Source organism: Pseudoliparis swirei, chromosome 21, assembly GCF_029220125.1.
Source record: "Pseudoliparis swirei isolate HS2019 ecotype Mariana Trench chromosome 21, NWPU_hadal_v1, whole genome shotgun sequence".
In the NCBI taxonomy this organism is placed as follows: Eukaryota; Metazoa; Chordata; class Actinopteri; order Perciformes; family Liparidae; genus Pseudoliparis; species Pseudoliparis swirei.
This window is the reverse complement of record NC_079408.1, coordinates 2,392,946-2,413,429: the sequence shown is the minus strand read 5'-3', so window position 1 is coordinate 2,413,429 and position 20,484 is coordinate 2,392,946. Positions and strand designations below refer to the sequence as shown.

Sequence of the window (20,484 nt, the reverse complement as noted above, 5' to 3'; positions counted from 1 at the left end):
AGGGAGATAGAAAGGGAGGACCTTTCCTCTCACCTTGTTGACACGTGAACACAGACGACAACATGTGAGTAGAGCACAGATCTACTGTGTAAACAACAATGTTGTTGTTGTGACTCCATGTTGTTGTTGTTGTGACTCCATGTTGTTGTTGTGACTCCATGTTGTTGTTGTGACTCCATGATGTTGTTGTTGTGACTCCATGTTGTTGTTGTCTCTTTAGTTTCTCTCTCATCTCAAAGCTGCTGACGAGTTGATTTTATATCATTAATAAAACCAAAAAACCATAAAGATCAACGACTGACGAGCCTCAACCTGAAGCCGTGTGCGTGCACGTGCGTGGCGTGAGCGTGCACGTGCGTGCGTTGCAGCAGCTAAAACGTAATGTTTATCCTGACATTTAACAAGCTGCAGGTGGAGAACACTTAGAGGACACACACACACTATCTCACACACACACTATCTCACACACACACTCTGCGGCTCCATCCATCTCTCTCTCTTTTTGTTTCATCCTCTCTTGTACGTGCACACGCACGCGCCTGTATGTAAACACGCACGCGTGACGGAGATCACCCGCCAAACGAAATATTACTGCACAACCTCTGTCACGCGCGCAAAGACGCGTGAACGCGCGCAAACAGCTCTCTCTCTCTCGCTCTCGCTCTCTCTGATTGAGGGAAGGTGTGATAGAGTATGGACACGTGGGAGGGATGAAGGGAACATGTATGTATAGTATAATATATCACGTGACCCTGGTTGAACTACAACAACGCATCAAGGTGTAAACCCCTACGTCACACTCTTGAATCTGACGCGCATGTATTCTCTCCATCATGGTGTGCACCGGGCTTCACCATGGCGACAGGTGCGCGGGAGCACACCGCGCGCGCGCCCTCAGTCGGCGCCTCGTTCGCCGCAGCTGTAGCTAATTAATCAATTAAGAACCGCTTACAGGTGTTTAATTAGCGGCCCTGATCCGGATCAGGGGGCCCGGACGGAGGAGGAGAAGACCACCGAGCCGGTCCCGGTGGTCCCGGTAGTCCTTACCTGTCAGTCCGGATCTCTCCGTCAGCGTAGAAGAAGAAAATAAAAACACTAGAACCCCCAAAAAACCGCGCCGCTCCTCCAGATGACGGAGTAGTCCTCCTCCCGCTCCTCGCGCTGCTCACGTGCACGCGGCGGCTTTAATGCACTCTCTCTTGATGTCTGCGTCGGTCCGGCTCTCCTCGTCTCGCGGGATCTCCTCCTGCTGCTCCGCGGGATCAGCGCGTCCTCCTCGCGCCTCCTGCACGCGGACGGAGCGGCTCGCGCTGCTGAAGCTCCTGCTGCGCCTCCTCCGCGCGACCCATCCTGATGTGTGCTGGGGCGGGAAGGAGGAGGTGCTCTCTCTCTCTCTCTCTCTCTCTCTACAGGTGATGACACAATATCGTGTTGAATGCCACCCCCCCCCCCCCCCAACATTTTTTTTAAATAAATACATTTTAATTCTGTATTACATAATTGTGCACATGCACTCCTCTACATTAATTTGTTAGTTATATTTAGTTTTAATTATTTTCTACAAGTTCTATATTTAAAGGAGGAACGACTTAAATATATCACCATGAAACTTACCCTGTTGGTTAAAGCTGCATTCTCTCTCCTGACCACCAGGGGGCGACTCCTCTGGTTGTATAGAAGTCTATATCATGACTCTCAGTAAACATGTAAACATGAGTTTATGTCTCAGTCTCTAGCTTCAAGTCTTCTTCTATACAGCATGATGTCATCATTTATACTTTATGGTCTGTAGAGTCACACAGGCCATAAGGGGACGCTTTAGGGGCGGGGCTTAAGGTGATCGACAGGTTTGTTGTTTTATCTTTGTTATTCTTTTGTTGTCTGTTTGAATGAAACTCTTGTACGATATTTTTCTATCTTCATGTTATTCAATTACATGTTTTTATTCCATTCCCTGTAATTTTGTCAGATTTTAAAATGTTTAAAATGAAATAAATATTTTATTTTTTACCAAATTAAAATCCTGTCTGGTATTAACTGTTCCAATGTGTGTGTGTGTGTGTGTGTGTGTGTGTGTGTGTGTGTGTGTGTGTGTGTGTGTGTGTGTGTGTGTGTGTGTGTGTGTGTGTGTGTGTGTGTGTGTGTGTGTGTGTGTGTGTGTGTGTGTGTGTGTGTGTGTGTGTGTGACACACACTCATTCTATGACAGGATCATCAGAGATGAATGGGGAGCCAGAAGAGAGAGAGAGGGAGGTGTTCGTTTGAGTGTGTGACATTTTCCAGGCAGCGCAGCGGCATGTGTTTGTGTGTGTATGTGTGTGCAACATTTGGCTTGAATGGATTGGTGTGAGTTTAACCAGTGTCTAGATGCACGTCAACACACACACACACACACACACACACACACCGGTCCTGTGTGGTATGCTGCCATATAAGCAGAAGCCGAAGACAACCTGTGTTTTCATATGAAGGTTCAGTAAGAGGTGTGTGTGTGTGTGTGTGTGTCTCTGTGTGTGTGTGTGTCTGTCTCTGTGTGTGTGTCTCTGTGTGTGTGTGTGTGTGTCTCTGTGTGTGTGTGTGTGTCTGTCTCTGTGTGTGTGTGTCTCTGTGTGTGTGTGTGTGTGTCTGTCTCTGTGTGTGTGTGTGTGTCTCTGTGTGTGTGTGTGTCTGTCTCTGTGTGTGTGTGTCTGTGTGTGTGTGTGTGTGTCTGTCTCTGTGTGTGTGTCTCTGTGTGTGTGTGTGTGTGTCTGTGTGTGTGTGTGTGTCTGTCTCTGTGTGTGTGTGTCTCTGTGTGTGTGTGTGTGTGTGTGTGTTTGTCTGTGTGTGTGAGTGTGTCTGTGTGTGTGTGTGTGTGTCTGTGTGTGTGTCTGTGTGTGTGTGTGTGTGTGGGTGTCTGTGTGTGTGTGTGTCTGTGTGTGTGTCTGTGTGTCTGTGTGTGTGTCTGTCTGTGTGTGTGTCTGTCTGTGTGTGTGGGTGTCTGTGTGTGTGTGTCTGTGTGTGCGTGTGTCTGTCTGTGTGTGTGGGTGTGTGTCTGTGTGTGTGTGTCTGTGTGTGAGTTTGTGAGTGTGTGTGTGACATCGTTGTGCTCATGGAGTACTGGGCCCTGATTGGCTGCTTGTGACGACACACAGACTTAAGATGATTGAAGATATTAATGTGACATCACAGGTGATCGATGTGGATGTGAGCTGGTCCTCTGTCGCCCCCTGCTGGTTCACATGTGTACTGCACCACAGAAACATCCTCTTCTCCCAATGTCTCTCATCACTTTGCTCCGGTCCTCCTCACCCTCTTCCATCCCTCTTTCCTCCTCACCCTCTTCCATCCCTCTTTCCTCCTCACCCTCTTCCATCCCTCTTTCCTCCTCACCCTCTTCCATCCCTCTTTCCTCCTCACCCTCTTCCATCCCTCTTTCCTCCTCACCCTCTTCCATCTCTCTTTCCTCCTCACCCTCTTCCATCCCTCTTTCCTCCTCCCCTCTTCCATCCCTCTTTCCTCCTCACCCTCTTCCATCTCTCTTTCCTCCTCACCCTCTTCCATCCCTCTTTCCTCCTCACCCTCTTCCATCCCTCTTTCCTCCTCACCCTCTTCCATCCCTCTTTCCTCCTCCCCTCTTCCATCCCTCTTTCCTCCTCACCCTCTTCCATCCCTCTTTCCTCCTCACCCTCTTCCATCCCTCTTTCCTCCTCACCATCTTCCATCCCTCTTTCCTCCTCACCCTCTTCCATACCTCTTTCCTCCTCACCCTCTTCCATCTCTCTTTCCTCCTCACCCTCTTCCATCCCTCTTTCCTCCTCACCCTCTTCCATCTCTCTTTCCTCCTCGCCCTCTTCCATCTCTCTTTCCTCCTCACCATCTTCCATCCCTCTTTCCTCCTCACCCTCTTCCATCCCTCTTTCCTCCTCACCCTCTTCCATCTCTCTTTCCTCCTCACCCTCTTCCATCTCTCTTTCCTCCTCACCCTCTTCCATCTCTTTCCTCCTCACCCTCTTCCATCTCTCTTTCCTCCTCACCCTCTTCCATCCCTCTTTCCTCCTCACCCTCTTCCATCTCTCTTTCCTCCTCACCCTCTTCCATCCCTCTTTCCTCCTCACCCTCTTCCATCCCTCTTTCCTCCTCACCCTCTTCCATCTCTCTTTCCTCCTCACCCTCTTCCATCTAACAAAATTGCATCTTTATTATTGTGATTATTGCCGCTTTTTTATTATTTTTTTGTATTCTGTTGAAACATTTCTCGTAAAAACTACTTATATTTATTATATTATAACTTCTCAGAGGCCGAGTCGAGGCTCAGAGTGTGAGGAACATTCAGCTGTTACAGTCTTTAGAGGGTCGATATTAACAAGTCAACACGGCATAAAACTTTAATCATCTTACTTGTGTATTTTATGATAGAATATGTTTCATATCAGCTCCAGCAGATTCTCTCTGGACCAGGATCTCAGAGACAGTTTATGATATATATATATATATATATATATATGTATATACAGTATGAAGAAGAAAAAATATGTGTATATATGTATATATATATACATATATACATATTTATATATGTTAACGTGCTCCATACACAGTGAAATGGTATTTCGACTGGAAGGTGCTGAGCTATATAAACGGCCACAAGGGGGCGACAGAGCTTAAATAATCTCTTGTCTCTTTTCCTTCTCACCAAAACTCTCTTCACAGTTTTTGACATCTTTTTGACGCTCATCTCAAATCAGACTTTCGGGAGCTTTTTGAATGTTCCAACATCTCAAAGATAAATATAGATCTCTATAGAAATTAAGTGGAAAAAGCCAGACTTACTTTTACTAAACGTTAATGTTGAACTTTTATTGAATCAGCAAAAACACAGATAGAAGCTATACAAAGTTCACTCTGACTAAGATGTCACTTCATGTAAACGATGAGGTACAGGTGGTTTAAGGGGAGAGCACCAATCAACAATGGCAAGGAGATTAGTGGTGAGGGGACGAGGAGCCAGGAGAGCAGGTGGGGGAGGGGTCAGGTGACTGGGACCAGGGCTCAGGGCTTCACTGACGCCGAGCCGCACAGCTGGCCAACCCATTTGCATCATGGGCCGTTCAGTGAAATGTAATGGCCTGCGGTGGGGACACGTGTAGGAGCTTTACGCTCCCGGTCTTGGAGATGTTGTTTAGAGAGAAGAGGCGGTTGGAGGTCGAAGGCCACATGCGAGGACACTTGAGTTAAACAGTTCCATGTCGTCGGCTCAAAGGAATCAAAGACAATCATCACTTTGGTTTAAAGAGTTTTTAACCACTGAACGGGAAGTGACCGTATGAGAATACAGAGGGACGTAGAGATCAGTGGTGGTTCGTCCATAGGGGGCGCTAGGGCGCCGCCCCTCTTAAAGTTTTGAGATGAAAAAAAAAAGAAGAAAAAAAAATCCTGTCAAAAAACATTATATGCCAAATCATTTAAAATAGTAAATATACCGTGTTGACACGCTAAATGTGTGTGGGAGACCGTCAGCCTGTCAACAACCACTTGAGTTAATGTGAAAAAATATAATATATCGCCACTCATTATCACGGAGAGAAGCCCCTCCCCTTTTTCGGGGCACCGGCCAAACCTGTGTGTGCGGCAGCGAGCAAACATTTCACAGTCGTTTCGGCAATGACGGCTTCTCATTGGCAGATGAAACGTGAATCTTGGGGCACAAAAATGTGCGCTCTGGCCAATGACATCGTTTTATTATTTCACGTGACTGGACTATTCGGCAGATCAGAGACGTATCGTTCCCTCAGCCCAGAGAGCTCCACGGATTTACGGGAGCAGGTAGCTAACGGAGCTGTTAGCTGGAGCTCAGTGAGTAATGCTGTTTAGTTTCCCCTGTCTGTTGTTCCAAAGGGACTGAAACTCTCTGGACTACAACGGGGTGAGGGATCTAAAAAAAAAGCTTCAGACAAGTGGAAAGCACGAATCTTGCCGCAGTTATCTGTTGGAGGAGAAAATGTGTTCACAATTGTCTCTCCCAAATATCTATGGGGGGTAATCTAATCCTGTGTGGGGTCATGTGAAAAGGTCACAAACCGATGACTTGAGGTGATGGACCAACCGGAAAAGTCACTCAAATGTTGGGGGGTGCAGAATAAACAGGGCCGTCAGGGGTCTTCACTTCTATTTTGGAGAAACAGATGGACTCTGGAATGTGTACATCTCGGCGAGGTCCTCTTTAGGGGAAACAGATGGACTCTGGAATGTGTACATCTCCGCGAGATGTATAAAGAGGAGGAGAATCAACTTCGAAGGCAGCATTAAGTTGGAGACTTCTCATTCGGAGGGTTCAGACTTTGCTCCACTCAGCTGGGTGTTTCCATGACTTGATTGTGTGATTACTTATTTGTCTAGTTGACTCACTTGTCCACTTGTTTGTACCTGGCTCACATTCTGATCATTTGTGAACTTGTTACTATATAATAAAGTGTGATAAGACCACCGTGCTTAAAATACTCTTGATTTCTCACAAGGCATCGGAACATTATTCCACCACATTATCTAGCTAAGAGCATGGAGCTAACTCGCTAACAGCATGAAGCTAACCCTGTTTGCAGAGCAGAGCAGCAGAAGGAGACCGAACTGCCATCGAAACACAACGAAGAAGTTCTGAAAAACAGACACATTCCCTCCAGAATAATGGAAACAGGCTCATCGCAGATATGATTGACTTTAACCAGAGAGTTATTGAGAAGTTTGCCCACTTTAAAGAGAGGAGGGCTACTTTTTTTTTTTTACATGTAGTGGGGTCTACTCTGTCAAACAGTTAGAAATGCACTCTGTCATTTCTTGTTACCTTCGCATTGAAAATGCCGGAAGGTTATGTTTTGATCGGCGTGTATTTATTTAATTAATTATTTATTTATTTATTTATTTGTATGCGTGTTATTCGCAAAACTTACAAAGTATTGAACCGAATCGCATGAAATTTGGTGGGATGATTGTTTATTATCCGGGGACCAGTTGATTAGATTTTGGGATCGATCGGGTCAAAGGTCAAGGTCAAAGGTCATGAACAGGTCAAATCTTCTTGAATCACATGGAATTTGGTGGGATGATTGGTTATTATCCGGGGACCATTTGATTAGATTTTGGGATCAATCGGGTCAAATGTCAAGGTCATGGAAAGGTCAAAATCTTTTCTTTTTTTTACCATAGCACGATACATTTTTGTCCAATTGGCATGCAACTAATGCCAAAATGTTCATAATTCAATGCCCAATCTTGTGATATGCGAAGGTATGCGCTCTATCGAGTGCCCGTTCTAGTTTTCAATGTATTGTATTTTATTTTTGTTTGTTGTTCAACGATATTGTTGAGTGTTTGTGAATTTTATTTTAATGAGCTATTTTTATTTAGCGTTATTTTAAAAAATCTGTTTCCTGCGTAAATTGCTTTCCATCTCTGTTGCACTTCCTGCTCCTGAGTCCGTCTTTCCCTCACAATGGTTTTATATTGCTGAGGGTGAGTTGAGTGAAAAACGATGTTGCACTATTTTGGCTATATTCTTTAATAAAAATTAACCGTTTATGTTACATACAGTAATGGTCGCAAATACGATCACGGCGTCCAGCTGTCGTGTCATTTAGACCGTCAACATATACGTTTGGTGGCGGTCTCATTGAGCCACTTTGGCACCGTTTGTTTAGCTACATCCGGTCGCCCCGACGTATATTTTCCTTGTGTAAATTGTGTTGTTTTGCATGTATAGGAAGTGGAAGTGCAGAGACAGATCAGAAGGCAAATGTGTGTGTTTCATTGTCTTCTGCAGGTATGTGTTTCCCTTTTGTTCAAAGTTAGAATGTTCGCTGTTTCTGCTGAAATGACTCTAGCTCATGTAGTTATTTATTTTGTCCATTAGGGGTCTCTGTTTTCCCCTTGTATGTTACATGTCATGGTTTTTGATGAGAATTGTTATTATTTAGATTTAATGTGGTCCTGTCTTCCATGGACAATGTTTTTTTATTGCTGAGGGAAGTGGAAGTGCAGAGACAAATCAGAAGGCAAATGTGTGTGTTCTGTTGTCTTCTGCAGAATAAATAAGTGCTGGGAAAATCCACCATCTGAGCCGACTTCTTCCATGCCCGTTCCACATCAGTTACATCTGCTCTGAACCTCTTTCATGTGAGGGTGAAACTCTTTTATTTTGCAAACCTCTGAAACCCAACCCAATGTTCCTTAAAGCTGCTCTGAACCTCTCATGCCCAACGTTACAGTGTGTTGATAGTTGTTGTTGGACCGTGTTGAGCACGCTGTGTTCTTGAAATAAAGCTTTGGTTTTTACAATATTCTACTCAAAACCTCTTTTCTTCTCATTGTTGAGTGATATTTAAACCGCGTCGCCCAACTGCGCGCCCAAAGAAAAAATTTCATCAGCCGCCACTGGTAGAGATGCTGTGTACGGCTCGCTTAGGGACCTGTCAATCACCTGTAGCTCCGCCCCTAAAGCATCCCCTTATGGCCTGTGTGACTCTACAGACCATAAAGTATAAATGATGACATCATGCTGTTTAGAAGAAGACTTGAAACTAGAGACTGAGACATAAACTCATGTTTACAATGTTTACTGAGGGAATACATCAAGAGAAGTAGAGTCACTATATAGACTTCTATACAACCAGAGGAGCCCCCTGGTGGTCAGGAGAGAGAATGCAGCTTTAACACATGAAGCATAGACTTCTATACAACCAGAGGAGTCTCCCCCTGGTGGTCAGGAGAGATAATGCAGCTTTAATACATACATCATTGACTTCTATACAACCAGAGGAGCCCCCTGGTGGTCAGGAGAGAGAATAAAGGTTTAAAGACATGAAGCATAGACTTCTATACAACCAGAGGAATCGCCCCCTGGTGGTCAGGAGAGAGAATACAGGTTTAAAGACATGAAGCATAGACTTCTATACAACCAGAGGAGTCGATCAATGTGTTGTATATAATCTGCATATGTACTAAACTTTAAATCAATTAATTATAGAGCTAGAGCAACAGACATTCTTTTTCTTCAATATTGTAATTTCATCTTTCAATGTAGTCCCACCAAAATCGGTTATAAATCATCTCTTCAACGTCAGTCTTAGCAGCAATAAATAAATATATATACAGTTTATATTAATTATGTGAAGTGATATTAATTAGAAGTTCTATTGACAGATTTCCTTGATCTTCAGCTTGACAGGATTCAGATGACCTTTAACTGAACCAGTGCTGATTCAGACCACAGAGTGTCATGCAGCCCAGCACACCCTGTGTGTGTGTGTGTGTGTGTGTGTGTGTGTGTGTGTGTGGTCTTTTGTTTCTTTCTTTGTGAGGACCGCAAGTTTAGTGAGGACACTTTTGGAAAGTCAGGACATTTTGTCTCGTTCTTCCTTTACACATGTGCGAGTAAAGTTATTGTCAGACCGGGAGGCCGGTGGATGTGACGGGGGCCGGGGGGGGGGGGGGGGGCGTCAAATTGAGTCGAGCGAGTGCTGACTACCACACAATTGTTTTTGCATCCGCGATGGCAGCTGTGTTGCCTTGGTCGATGGCGGCTGCCATTCAACTGCCAAAAACACCAAGTAAACAAATGCAGCACGCTTATTTTACCTGGACGAAAGATTTATGAGGAATACGTTGGAATATTTGGTTTTGAGTGGGGGTGGACACGCCCCCTTGTGTGGTATTCGGGAAATGACGCGATTATACTTTTTTTTTTTACTCAAGACTCATTGGCCTCGGCTAATATTCTGTGAATAACATATGTCAGAACACTTGTTCATTAACCACAGACTGTACCCCCCCATACAGGACCCGGGGCTCATAAGACTGTGGACATTGTAGGTCCTGAGTACCTTTACCCTGTTCTCCTGTCTGGGCCTGCTTACAGGACTGTCTCAGAAAATTAGAATATTGTGATAAAGTTCTTTATTTTCTGTAATGCAATTAAAAAAACAAAAATGTCATGCATTCTGGATTCATTACAAATCAACTGAAATATTGCAAGCCTTTTATTCTTTTAATATTGCTGATTATGGCTTACAGCTTAAGAAAACTCTAAAATCCTATCTCATAAAATTTTTATATTTCCTCAGACCAAGTAAAAAAAAAGATTTATAACAGCTGAGTGTTTGTCAAGGCTCAGGAAACCCTTGCAGGTGTTTCGAGTTAATTAGACAATTCAAGTGATTTGTTTAATACCCTACTAGTATACTTTTTCATGATATTCTAATATTTAGAGATAGGATTTGATCTTTTGGCCTCAGAAACCTTCAAACTGTGCATAATCTGTCTATTTATCATATAGAGCTGAGTGAATAGTAAAGAGACTTTATGTTTTCATTATGAGTGAATCCATCAATATATATGCGGTAACAAGATCCTCTGACATCAGATTTGTGTTGTAATAAATATATATTCAAACAAGAACTGAGGTTTACTGAGTTGGATTGTTCTGGAATTTAAGGGGGATTATGGTGAAGTATATTACTCGTGCTGTGAGAAGTTTCAAGCAAATTGGATGGATTTAAAAACTCCTCCATGAAGGGGGGCATTCTGCTGGGTATGTACCCGGGATTTGGAACACTTAGCCCGGGTAAAACAGTGGTGCTTGACCCCCTAAGTCTCAAACTCTTCGGATTTAGTTGGAACTCGTTAGACGTAGAAGGCTAGTCCAAGGAATGCTCCCCTATAAATTGCGGCCTCTGTAAAGTAATTCTGAAACTGGGCACTTCGCAAATGATGGACAACAGGCTTCCGGACGCGCGTGAATTAAGTTATCAACATCTAATGGCAGGAAGGGTAAAACAAACATTCAAGGCTCACGGTCGTGCTCTTCATCGGCTCCTCCGCCCTCCTTCCGGCGTCGAGAATACCTGTGGAAGAGCCCCGATTTCTCTTTTCCACGGAGATTTATACTCTGTCACCGGCCCGGTCAAAACGTCACTTCCGGTCAAGTCTAAACAAGTATTTCCACAATAAGAGTCCCGTCTTGTTATTGTCCGCATTAAAGTCACCTTCACAATAAAAGTCTCTTGTTATTGTAAGTCACTTCACGGAATTCAACCGGCCTCGTCAATCTATAATACGAACATACAGTCACTCTCATGCAATATACATTAATTCTTGCCATTTACATTTGCATAGAGTAAACATTACCCCTATGCTTCATAATACATTAATAACAATATCAATATTCTCCCTAATATTTTCTATTATAATATCTTTATATATGTTTTAATTTAAAACATAAGACCTCTGGAGATGTTATCAAAATAAACTATTACAACTTAACACCTCCTAGACTATAGCCTATTGTAGATATGGTTTGGGGAAGAATGGATTATTTCTGCAATTTGTTAGGATAATTGGACAAAGTAGTCGGCTGCACTAAAATAGTCGGAATGGCTTTTTTTAATTATAAGGATACTTACCTGTAGCCATTTCGACTACATTAATATGGGCCAACTATTTTGTCCAATTGTCCCTGAGTATATCCTAACACTTTGCAACACAGTTGCAACATTTGGACAAAATGGTCGGCTGCACTAATAGTCGGAATGGCCGTTTTTTAATTAGAAGGATATTAACCTGCTGTTATTATTCAAAAACGGCCATTTCGACTACATGGGCCAAATATTGTGTCCAATTGTCCCTGAGTATATCGTAACATTTGCAACACAGTTGCTTTTTGCTAGGGCTCTGCAATTCAAGTGGGGTTTTAATGATCTATAGAACTACAGCTGTGTAAAGTTTCAAACAAATTGGATGGATTTAAAAATTGCTCCAGGAAGGGGTTCACTCTGCTGGGCACATACAAACATTTTTTAATTGGAATGGCCGTTTTTGAATAATACATTAGAATTTAAACATAGATTCTTTATAAACATTTGCAGTAACAGATACCAGTGTTGGGAGTAACGCGTTACTTTGTAACGCGTTACTGTAATTCCACTACTTTTAGCGGTAACGAGCGTGTAACGAAGTATTTTTTAAATCAACTAACGTAGTTACAGTTACTGAAATTTAAATGAGTTTGTTACTCGCGTTACTCTCTTTTGTGAAAAATGAACACTTGAATTTTTTGTCCGCTGGTTCGGGTAGACCTATTTTGCATGCAAATTACATGAATATCTTGAAATAAAAATCCATATTTTAAATGAAATAATATATTTATACCCAAATCCTACCAAACTGACTCCAGATCAGCACGTACACGCCTCACTAGCACCCCCCCCCCCCCCCCCTCAATTATATGCAGCACCTCAAGGCACCTTTGTTTTCTCTTTTAATTAGTGTTAATACTGTAGGCCAATCACTTTTATTTCATTGGGCCTAATGTAAAAAAAACACTGTTAAATGACTGAGACAGTTATTTTGTATAAAGTTAAGTATTAAAAGGGACTTTTGTACTCCTGCTTGATTTGAAGGCCTGTTGCCCTGTTGATTGCAATAAATAGGTCTACAACATATGTTTATTGTGTTTGACTGTTCAGTACTGTTCATTACATTAAAAAAGCAGACATAAAAGTAACTTAAAAGTTACTTTCCCGAGTAACTAATTACTTTTGATATACAGTAACTAGTAAAGTAATTAAATTAATTTTAAAAGAAGTAACTAGTAACTATAACTAATTACTAATTTTCAGTAACTTGCCCAACACTGACAGATACAAACTATTACAACTAGAGAGAAGATGAATCATTTGTCATTGCCACTTTGTTTTTTATTCAAATCAACCATTTGATTCAACAGAGAGAGAGCGAGAGAGAGAGAGAGAGAGAGCGAGAGAGCGAGAGGAGACGAGGAGGAGGAAGAGGCTGAAGAGTTTGACATACAGCCAGAACACAATAGTTGAAGCAGATTCTCAGACACACGAGTCCACAGAGTGAAGAACAGCAGCAACTACAACTGATAAGGTTGGTCTTCTTATTAATCTTTAATATCATCATCTTCTTGAATCCACATTAGTGAGGACGACTGAAACGGACAGAAGACAAATGTTACCTTATTGTTTGGACTCTTGAATAATTGACTCTTTATCTGAACAATGAGGTGGTGCAATACTCAGTATTAATGACTTTTCATACCCTGCCTTGTGTGGCCAAAACAAGATGTAAAGCCATACTATTTAATTAGGTGTATAAGATAAGCTAAACAGCATTGTCCCTTTACTGACCTTTTATGAAGGTTTCCTATGTCTAGAACACAGCTGTAGGCGATGTTGCAGCAGACTAGATAAGCCTGTCCAGTTTTATTACTACAGTAGTTGGACCCAGAGGACACAACCCTAATGTGTAGAAATGAATACAGTGGCTGACGTAGGTCAAAGGATGGAGCAGGATGGGCGGTTTCAGGTCGGTGCAATCTCTATTCCTAGGTCTGGTCATAATTAACTGTTGAGTCGGGTCAATACAAATTGCTCTCTGGCGCCCCCTCAAAGTTTGACTGGCGACGCCCCTCACCCAGAATGTTGGATTGACTTGAAATTTCTCACGTGTCCACTTGGACCGGATCTATAAAAAAATCTCGCAGAATCCTAAGCTCCGCCTACTTACATTTTCGCCATTTTGATCTTTGTGAAAACACATAAATGGCCAGTTCAAACAAACTCTGGCTCCGATTTATACCAAATCTTTCTATAGATCATGATTAAAGCTGTATGACCTACTATGTATCAGATGTTTTTGATAGCTCATTGTGCTAAGATTCTATGGCCATATAAACCTCTTAGGGGCGTGTCTTGTTTTTCAATGCTCACAATTACTAAACTATTGGGATAAATCACTCCAAACTTGCAGTACATGTGTACATTGTATGCTGGTACCTGCACACACACTCTTGCGCGATTTGAACAATAGGGGCCGCAACAATAATTTGCCACGGTTGGGCGTTTTGGGCGTGTTTTGCTGTTTTACATTTACGAATTTCTCCCACAAAACTTGTCCGATTGACTTTCATCTTCTTCAAGGATGATCTTAAGGCTTTTAAGATGAATACTGGGGAGAATAATGACTTTACACGGAACTTTATTTGATGTACTGGGGACCCCAATAAACACTTACTTTCTGTGATTTGTAATGTCGTAGACTGTTGCTTTAACTCAGTGGTTCTCAAACTTGCAATTGTACTCTCCTGTATGACATATGTCATGCATATGTCAGATGTTTAATGTCTCTTAGCTCAAAGACTCGCGACAGCACGTTTCCTCGTGATCCACCGAGCTTCATGTGAACAGCTGAAGGCTCCCGTCTCCTCACAGAGTGAACACAGTGGTGCTTTCAAGGACCTTGTTTTTAATGTAATTGACCACGCTGATAGCATCGGTCAAACCCTTGTGTAGTTCACGGCACATGTAGCGCTTTTCTGTGTATGACAGTGTATCCATTGCATATTTTGAGAAACACTCTTGATCAGCGCCTGCGTTCCTTTTCCCTCCATGGTCTGAACCATCTGTGACGTTATGATCGCCCATGGGGAAGGGTAACCTGTTAACGCCGTAACGGCAAAGTAAATATCTACACTTACTTTTGTAATATGTGAAGTTCCCCCGCCCTCCACCTGTTATACCTCGGCCTCACCCGCGTGAACCACTGCTTTAACTAATGTAATCCTTGAAAAAATAGTTTTTCATCGAAGGGAGTGGCTCACAATGACAAGTGTTTGACCAGTGAACTGTGTTCACGTCCAAGCCAGAGCAAGTTTCTAGCATTTTTTGCGTTTAATTCAGATTACATGGTCTACACTTAATGTATTTCTTCACATTCTCATTGCGCCACCTTCTTGCTCAACTGGACTTCCTTGAATCTGCCCCAAACTTGTCGTGCTTGTTAGCCGGCACTTAATTCAATGATTTTTGAACACCCAATAGCACATTTTTGCCTATAAGGCTTTTATAATCTACAGATCAAACGACCTTCTCTGTCTTTGGAACGTGACTTGGTGACTTATTCCGATCCACCAAGTAAACCATAAAAAAGCTACATGTTTCACGTTCCAGAGGCATTTTCTGAATTTCCCGGGTAGAGTCGCTTTTGCAAAACTCTGCAGTTTAGTTTTTTAAAAAAAAATAGTATAAATCCAGTAATCAAGTTATTGCCTATTAGTTTTCTTTGTCTCCTCCAGATATGGCAGCCAACTCCTCTTCCAATGACTCCCTTCTTCATGATAACAGCACTTTGAGCATGCATTGCTTCTTCACCAAACAAAACTCCTTAATCTTCACCATATTCAGCATCACAAACATCCTCCTCTTCCTCCCTCTCTACGTCTTCGTCCTCTACCTGGGCTTCCAACGCTGGCGGCAGCAGCGCTCCAGCTCTTCAGCAGCAGTGATGAGTCACACCGACAGCTTCACCTTCAACTTGACCTCCATCGAGCTGATTGGAGTTCTAGGGTCCACCATCTGCTGCTGTGCTATCTACTGGAAACAAGTCTTAGTGTTTAAGTTGGGGTTCTCTCTTCTGAATGTCACCTATTATGGACAAATGTTCTTTCACATGTTGACCTGTGTGGAGCGCTACCTGGCTGTCGTTCATCCCGTCACCTACCTGGGCCTGAGAAGAGAGCGAGGGATCAGGATCAGGAACATCAGCGTTGGGAGTGTTTGGCTGCTTTGCTTTGGAATGTCAACTATTGAGATTTCACAAGACTTCATATGGTTGAATCTTTGCCTTTTGATTTTCTCCTTGTTCGTCATGTCCTTCTGCAGCCTTTCTGTTCTTTACATTCTGATTCGTCCAGGGCCCGGGGAACAGGGCGGGGACAGGGAAAGGGTTGACCAATCAAAGCGGAGGGTTTTCTACACCATCCTGGCCATACTGGGAGTCCTTCTGTTAAGGTGTGGTGTCGGTCTAGTTTGGGTGATTTTTAATTTGTTGCAGATAAGTGTCTGTTTGGTTTTATTGATTACAGACTGGTTTAATTTCCCCAGCATGCTGGTTTTACCTCTGATGTTTCTACACAGAGCAGGGAAATTCAGATGTTGTAAGAACAACACATAATGAGGATAATGCTATTTTCACATTAAAGTTCACTGCCGGTCAAAAGTTTTTGAACAATTTTTTTGGAAATCAAAGCAGTTCAAGTCTAGTGAATAACCTGAAATGCTACAAAGTTAAGCGACAAACTGCCAGAGGTCAAACAAAAAGTTTAGGTTGATTGTCACTTTATGTAGAGCACATATAAACATTGATATACAGTATATATGGAATGTATTTACTTTTTTAAATGATTGGATATTATTTAGGACTGAGGTAAGTAGGTAGGTTTGGGGTACCCTGTACATTTGTGCACTCATGTAGGTACTTTGTGTCTAGAGACATTAGATTATTGGTTGGTTCTGCCTCTGTATTGATTTGCTTGAACATTGTTAGAGAAGCAGGTGAAGCCATTTAGTTTGTTCTTTCCTAGAGTTAGTTATCCAGGACTCGTTTTGTCATCTTGATTTCTATTTGTTTGGCACAACCTCTGTCCCAACCTCTCTCACTTCATATCAACTTAGTTTTTTTGTTAACGGCATGTGAATAAATGTTATTTGAAACCGTTACGCCTACTTTTGACTTCTTTTTACATATTCTTTGACTTCCATGTGTTTGTCCCTCCCACTTATCCGCTAGACTGAGTTAGCCGTCTGTCTCGTTCACGTGGAAAGGACAATATATCCCCGCGCAAAGGTTTCCGATCGGTATTTTTCACTGAGTTTATGATCTCTCCATTGGTTAGTTTTTCCGGTAACGTGCAAATACCCATAAATAACATGGCATGCTAATGGCTAATCACTTCAGGGGGGAGAGACTTCCCTAAATTTAACAGTCCTACTCAGAAATAGTCCCCTTACTTCCGGTAGCTTCTCTACTTCTTGTTATTATTGTAAGGGTTACAGGTACTGGAACCCAAAAGCACGACAAACACAGGAATGCAGGAGGAGGCAGTTTACTGTATGTTTCAGGCGGGTCAAAACCAGGTAGTCAGTCCAACAGGGCAACGAATCCAAAAAGGGGCAGGCAAAATCTTGAGTCGGGTTAACGGGCAAACAGGGTCGTAACAGGCAGATCAAGAATAAACTCTAATAACGCTGGAAGGTTTGGCAGTGACACACAAGACAATCTGGCAGAGGACAAGTGGAAATGAGGGATCTAAATAGTGAGGGACTAATGAGGGGAGGGGCTGCAGGTGAGAAGGGCGTGAGGACCAGGTGAAGGGAATGATGGACAATCAGGTGAGGATGACAGGATCTGGAATTACAGGAGAGTTAATTAAACGTGTAAACAGGATGCATTTAACTAGGAAGGTGGGGAATTCGTGACAATTATGGTCCAAGCGACTGACAAAGTCAGGCCGATAGGACCCTATCGAAATTGTTAGGATTCTTATTATTATTCCGCTTCTTATTTTTCCTCTTTGGGCGCATATTGGGAGTACGTAACATACCCCAAAATTCACCAAAATTGGCAAACTTATCAGACCTTTATTTGAACAACGAAGTGGTGCAATACTCAGTATTAATGACTTTTCATACCCTGCCTTGTGTGGCCAATACAAGATGTAAAGCCATACTATTTAATTAGGTGTATAAGATAAGCTAAACAGCATTTTCCCTTTACTGACCTTTTATGAAGGTTTCCTATGTCTAGAACACAGCTGTAGGCGATGTTGCAGCAGACTAGATAAGCCTGTCCAGTATTATTACTACAGTAGTTGGACCCAGAGGACACAACCCTAATGTGTAGAAATGAATACAGTGGCTGACGTAGGTCAAAGGATGGAGCAGGATGGGCGGTTTCAGGTCGGTGCAATCTCTATTCCTAGGTCTGGTCATAATTAACTGTTGAGTCGGGTCAATACAAATTGCTCTCTAGTGCCCCCTCAAAGTTTGACCGGCGATGCCCCTCACCCAGAATGTTGGATTGACTTGTGTTTCACACATGTCCATCTCCACCTGCTCAACAAAAAAACTCTCAAACCCCAAGATCCGCCTACTTAGATTTTCCGTCATTTAGAATTTTGTGAAAAACACATAATTGGCCAGTTCTCCTACATGCTAAGTCTGATTCATACCAAACTTTCTGTCAATCATGATTGAAGCAATCACTTACTCTGTATCAAATGGTTTTTGATACTCATTTTGTTAAGATTAAATGGCCCAATTAACCTCTTAGATGCGTGTCTTGTATTTCACAATTCTTACACTTTTGGAACTAATCACTCCAAACTTGGAGTACATGTGCAAATTGGATCCTGGAATATGCAAAACAAATGTTGTGAGGGGGTGAGACAATAATTCGCCAAACTAGGGCGTTTTAAGGCGTTTTTTTGGTGTTTTGGGGCTTTTTTGGCGTTTTTTGCTTGAATTTGTCATTTTTTGCCATTATAAATTTACGGATTCCTCCCACAAAACTTGTCCGATCGACTTCCATTTTCTTCATGGCCGATCTTATGGCAATTAAAGATGAATACTGAGGAGAATGGAATTTTTACTTGACGTTATCGGGACCTCAATACGCGCCCACTTTCTGTGATTTGTTATGTTATAGACTTTTGCTTAAATGAATATTAACCTTCCAAAAATAATCATGCCTGATGCCAATCAAGGACTGAGCACATCTACATGAATAATAATAATAATATACACTTTTATTAATCCCCAAGGGGAAATTAGTTCTCTGCATTTAACCCATCCGTAGTTATTAAGGAGCAGTGGGCTGCAGTGATGCGCCCGGGAAGCAACTGGGGGTTCAGTGCCTTGCTCAAGGACACTTCGACTTGCAACTAATGGGGAGAGCGAGGATCGAACCCGCAACCTTGCGGTTGCAAGACGGCCCTCTTACCCCACTGAGCTACAGCCCCCCAATATGAAGAAACATTACATTTGTCATCGGGCCATTGTTCTCGGCCGAGCGGGCCGGCGTCCCGCCAGCACCCCCGACTGGTGCAGATGAGCGAGGATCCGTTCATTGCTGCTCACAGCTTTGATTAATATTAATATTCCATATTAAATATCATATTCTTTTCATGTATTATGATGTAACCATGTGCAAGTAAAGGTAAACACTATTACAACTCTACAGTAGATTAATCATGTGTCAGATTGTGTGTCATTGCCACTTTGTTTTTTATTAAAATCAAACATTTGATTCAACAGAGAGCGAGAGAGAGAGAGAGAGGGGGGAGAGAGAGAGAGGGGAAAGAGAGAGAGAGAGAGAAGTGTGACTGATTTACAGTCAGAACGGAATAGTTGGAGCAGATTCTCAGACACACGAGTCCACAGAGTGAAGAACAGCAGCAACTACTTCTGATAAGGTTGGTCTTCTTATTAATCTTTAATATCATCATCTTCTTGAATCCACATTAGTGAGGACGACTGAAACGGACAGAAGACAAACGTTACCTTATTGTTTGGACTCTTGAACAATTGATCCTTTATTTTAACAACGAGGTGGTTTTCTCAAAGTCTGCCTTCAGCTTTGATGAAAGGGACATTTATATAATTTACAATATTAATGTATTAAAGGGAAGGTAAACCCCACAGCACTTTTTAGTTGACTGTACACACCTTGTTTATGTGTCTTTAGTAGTGTTGTTGATGGATTCAGGTCCAAATGTTGACTTTGCATTTGACTTATTGCATCATACATATGCAAAGCGACTGCCTACTATTGGTTGAAATCCATCTGTTGCACCTGGATTTGCTGTTGGCTGATTGGCCACAATTGATGTGAAAGGCTCCTGGCCTTTCACATCAATTGTGGCAAAAGCAGCACGACGCTCTGAGACACTTTATTTGTTCAGCTCCACGGTGACTTATTCTGATGCTCCAAGAAAACCATGGAACCAAATAGTTTCACGTTCGAGAGGCATTTTCTGAATGTCACTGGTAGAGGAGCTTCATTTTAAAATCTGCAGTTTAGTTTCTTCTTAAAAGACAATTCTATCAATCCAGTAATTAAGTCATTCTTCCCATTAAATTGTCTTTGTCTCCTCCAGATATGGCAGTAAACTCCTCCTCTTCCAATGACTCCGTTCTTCATGCTAACAGCACTTTGAGCATGCATTGCCTCTTCATCAAACCAAACTCCTTAATCTTCACCATATTCAGCATCACAAACATCCTCCTCTTCCTCCCTCTCTACGTCTTCATCCTCTACCTGGGCTTCCAACGCTGGCGGCAGCAGCGCTCCAGCTCTTCAGCAGCAGTGATGAGTCACACCGACAGCTTCACCTTCAACTTGACCTCCATCGAGCTGATTGGTTCTTTAGGGTCCATCATCTGCTGCCGTGCTATCTACTTAAAACAAGACTCTGTGTTAACGTTGGGCTTCTTTCTTCTTACTTTCACCTGGTATGGACAAACATTCTTTCACATCCTGACCTGTGTGGAGCGCTACCTGGCTGTCGTTCATCCCGTCACCTACCTGGGCCTGAGAAGAGAGCGAGGGATCAGGATCAGGAACATCAGCGTTGGGAGTGTTTGGCTGCTCTGCTTCGGAC

The 20,484-nt window shown here is 42.6% G+C and overlaps 1 protein-coding gene across 1 annotated transcript in view; it reads right to left on the bottom strand.

Annotated features, from left to right (window-relative positions):
* The window catches only part of trpc5a (transient receptor potential cation channel, subfamily C, member 5a), a 79,114-nt gene extending 77,801 nt beyond the window's left edge, over positions 1–1,313 (bottom strand). Inside the window, exon 1 of the mRNA XM_056442644.1 lies at positions 1,048–1,313. The gene's annotated coding sequence lies outside the window, so the exon portion shown is untranslated. The remainder of the gene's footprint in view (positions 1–1,047) is intronic.
* Between the last annotated feature and the right edge of the window lie 19,171 nt (positions 1,314–20,484).